The following is a 4,580-nucleotide window of genomic DNA, read 5'->3' as shown; positions in this document are numbered from 1 at the left end:
ACCATAGACATGGTGAAACTAGATGAAAAATGGAAGAAGAATGGAAGAGCAAACCCTAGAAAAGATGAAAAGGAGCCTAAGCATCCAAGAGATCCTCTCCAGAGAGCACAAAGGAGAAAAGGAGAGTTGTCACCATCTCCAAATCTACCTCAAAGGGGTGAAAAGTGTGTTCCTGTGTCTAAGCCATCAAAAGATACAAACCCTAAGATGTTTTGGCCTTTAAATAGGGCATAAAAATAATAGAAAACAAGTCCAAGCCCAAACACATCACAAAAATTACAGAAAACAGGTCCAAGCCCTAGTCCCCAATGCTCAACGCTCAAAAACGGCACTCAGCGCTCTGGTCAACATTTTGGTCAACTGGTTGACTTTTCTGGTTGACTGGTTGACTTTTCTACATTCTATTTAACTTTTCTGCACTACAACCCTTGGTACTTCAACTCTTCTTTCAAATCATTCCAAAAACCTACAAAATCAAGGAAATTTATTGATAAAATCATAAAACATGTCCTTATTCACAAAACTAAAGAAAAATCATGATTCCAAGCAAGTTTCTAAGTCAAAAGGGTGCATTTGATATCAAAATTAAGTATAAAAATAATGATTTTTCAATCGTTATCATCTATAATCGCATATATGTCAGGCGCCTCACTAATATGATGTTCATTCGATTAAAAATCAATATTTGTGTTATATATAGACGTGGACTTGGTAGGATGAGACGTCTAGTTGGAGGAAATGAATGATTTTTCACATACCTGGTCAAATTATAGACGTCAGTTACTAAGGCCACCAATGTCTATAATTGTATATAGACGACAATGTGGCGGGATCCGACGTCTATAAGCCAGAAAAGAGTGACTATTCACCTACCTGGCAAACATATAGGCGTTAGGTAGAAGGTGTCCCGACGTCTATAATCTAACAGGTAGGTGATAGGTGTCGGACCCCATGCAAATTTAATGTGGTTGTCTCTCAAGGACATATAGGCGTTAGGTAGAAGTGACTCCTAGGTCGTCTCTCAAGGACCAAATATGGTTTGAGTCTTAGGTCTACACGGAGGGGGGATTGAGGAGTTCATGAATGCGATTGAACTAAATTAAAACACGAATGCGAACAGAAATTTAAAAAGAAACATAAAAACGGAATGTGAAAACGGTTGGTCATTAACTCAATCACTTGGGAACCATACTCAGAGTCAGATGTAGAAGGAGAACCATAGTCATAGACACAAGCAGAAGAAACAGTATTCACAAAATAAAAATAGGTAGACATGTAGAAAGAAGGCGGAAAAGAAGAATGCAATGAAAATATGCAACTACAACTATCTAAATGCAACACACCTGACACCACACACAAAATGGAACAACACACTCACAACACGAGACAAAACACAACACACACAAACACAACAATGCCCTAACACCGAACTGTTGGTCCCCGGCAACGACGCCAAAATTTGATGGGTGTCGCAATTGGAGCTAGGTCTCACAAAGAAGATTTTCCCCAAATTCTCTAAACTCTCAATCTAGGGTTCATGGTCCAGCAAGAGGGGATCAGTCCGATGAAGGAAATCTAAAGAACGACAGCCCAAAAAGAGGAAGCTGGCCCAGAAATTAAATCAGATCAGAAGCTTGATCGGTCAGAATGGATGTCGAGGGCACGTGCGAAGCAGTCGACGATTGAGAATCAAAGTGGTTCAAGAAAGTTAGTTGGAAAAGTGCTCAAGAAGCTTCTAGAGTCAGTTTCAGATTCTTTCCCCTTTCCCATTTTCTTTTCTTTTTCGTTCTTTGGATTTTCCCTATAAAAAGGGTTTTTTTTTGTAATGAATAGAGTACGTGCATTGGGTGACAGACTTTGCACTTAGCTTAGGTTTTTCGCTTTCTCATGCTCTAGTTTAGATTTCAAAGCTTTCGTAGAATAGATACACTGTTCTTCGTTACTGGATTTTGTGGAGGGTTCTCGCGTGGGTGACAGGCCGTGAGGTTCCCTTTGTGATTTTCGGTACAATTTTTGTATTCCAATTCTCCAATTTTCAAATACAATTCAGTTCTTTTATCTTCTTTGCACAATTTTATGATTCATGTTCTTTCAATTTTGATTCTTGCACATGATTTTAGTTTCTCTGTTTTAACCTTGATTGATTTTTCATTTTAGTATTAGACTTTGAGTTGCTTTAGATTCGTGTACTGTTCCTTTATGATTTCAGCATTTGATTTTGGTATTGCATGATTAGGAATTGTATTTTAGGAAGTCTGTTCCATTGTTGTTTTATTAGTTTGATTTGGGCATTTCAATTCTAATTTTGGGTGTTATTAGATTTTCAAATTTTCTTTCATAGTTACTGTTTTAATTTCTTTCTTAGCATTCATTCCCATGATAGTCCTTATGGTTCATTCACTTAGTTAATTACCAAATTAGGATTTCCTGATTGTGAATTCTGTTTTAGTTTCTTTTTAGTTTTTAGGATTCTTTTAATTGCATTAGCTTAGTCTTGTTAATCCAGATTGCATTAGTTACCGTAATATAGGATAGATATAATGCATTATTTTCTTTCTACTTTTCCATTAGTTTTACTTAGATTTTAATTCTTTTAATTTCTCTTTTTAGATTTTAGTTTCATATTTTCTTTCCCCACCTAGTCTTAGTAAATACATGATTAGGTATAATTCTACATTTCTAAAACTTAACAAGAACCAAGTCCTTGGATTAGACCCTAGGTTACCCCTATACTACATTAGTGGGGAATTTAGGTTTGTTGAGATTTTAGGCGACAAAAATCCTTTCAACAACCTCCTACAATAGGGTTAGTGCAATCTCGTTCCAAAGAAATGACATGTAAGGGTATAACACCCAATCCCAGTGTAACATGCTAGATATCAGATATACTCTCAGAACATTAATCAATTTCAAATTTAGAAGCAATATCATCAACACATTCAGATTCATGTTCAGTGCATTGATAAGAAGTATTCAAATAGGATGGCAAAATTTGTTTCTCATCATGCAAAGAGTGGAAATGAAAATCATGCTCATCAACATCATAATCATCAACAACATACCCATCAACAATATAATCATTAAAAGCATAATCAGGCTTAGGTATGTTTGCCTCCTCTTCCTTGAAGGTGGCTAAAGTGGTGGAAGATGAAAATGGTCTACCTGAATCAAAATTGCTGCTTATACCTGCCTGGTCCTCAAGATCTTCAACAGTCTCCTCAGGTGCAAGAGTAGGGACATAGGAGGGTGGGAAAGTAGATGACATAGGGGAGAATTCGTCAAGAAACCGATGCTCAAGATCTTCCCAACTGGTGACGGATCTTGGAGTAAGACAACAACATCAATCCTTTGTTGCTCCTTGTAATGAGTGCTCAAATGCCCTTAAGAACATATCCTCATCCGGGACATCTGGAGGTTTCATTGAAGAGCAAATGGTGTAGAACTCCTCCAAATGCCTATATGGGCATTCACATGCAAAACCATGAAATTGAGGCAGCAAATCTATCAGTCCAGTGTTGAAAACACAACGAATATCCTCCTCATCAAGTGGAAACGGCTCCCTAAGAGCACTCTCATGAGATGGAGGAGGAATCGTATTGTTCTCAACATAGAAATCAGCAGAGTATATATGAGAACCATACTCAGAGTCAGATGTAGAAGGAGAACCACAGTCATAGACACAGGCAGAAGAAATAGTATTCACAAAATAAAAATAGGTAGACATGTAGAAAGAACGGGGAAAAGAAGAATGCAATGAAAATATGCAACTACAACTATCTAAATGCAACACACCTGACACCACACACAAAATGGAACAACACACTCACAACACAAGACAAAACACAACACACACAAACACAACAATGACCTAAAACCGAACTGTTGGTCCCCGGCAACGACGCCAAAATTTGATGGGTGTCGCACCCCGTGCAAATTTAATGTGCAATAAGAATGCAGTATAGTGCTAGGAAGTGACTCCTAGGTCGTCTCTCAAGGACCAAATGTGGTTCGAGTCTTAGGTCTACACGGAGGGGGGGTTGAGGAGTTCATGAATGCGATTGAACTAAATTAAAACACGAATGCGAATAGAAATTTAAAAAGAAATGTAAAAACAGAATGCGAAAACGGTTGGTCATTAACTCAATCACTATGCTTCCAAAGAAGCAATGTAATATCGTTAATGACCAACCTGCCTAACCTAAGCTAACATCGCAATGAAATTATCAAAATCAAACAGAACAGATAACATTAAAGTAAATGAAAATGCTAAACCTAACACTGCAATAGACAAATATCCAAACATAATCAAAGCTATTAAAATGCAACGTTGAGCTAACAAACTAAATGCACATTAAAATAAAGCTTGGAAGTAAAATTAAATGCAACAAATGAAAGGAAAAAACACATTACATTGTAGCTTGGGAAAAACTGGATAGCATGAAATTGGATGAAATGAAAAAAAAAAATAGAAAGAGCTTGAATCAAAAGAAAATGCATCCTAGAGCTAAACATTAAATGCAAGTTATCATGGGAACAATGTAAAAAGGACACATGAGTAGTAAAAGAAAGTGAGATTGAAA

The sequence above is a fragment of the Vigna radiata genome, chromosome 8 (genome assembly GCF_000741045.1).
Source record: "Vigna radiata var. radiata cultivar VC1973A chromosome 8, Vradiata_ver6, whole genome shotgun sequence".
Lineage (NCBI taxonomy): Eukaryota > Viridiplantae > Streptophyta > Magnoliopsida > Fabales > Fabaceae > Vigna > Vigna radiata.
This window is presented reverse-complemented; position numbering follows the sequence as displayed.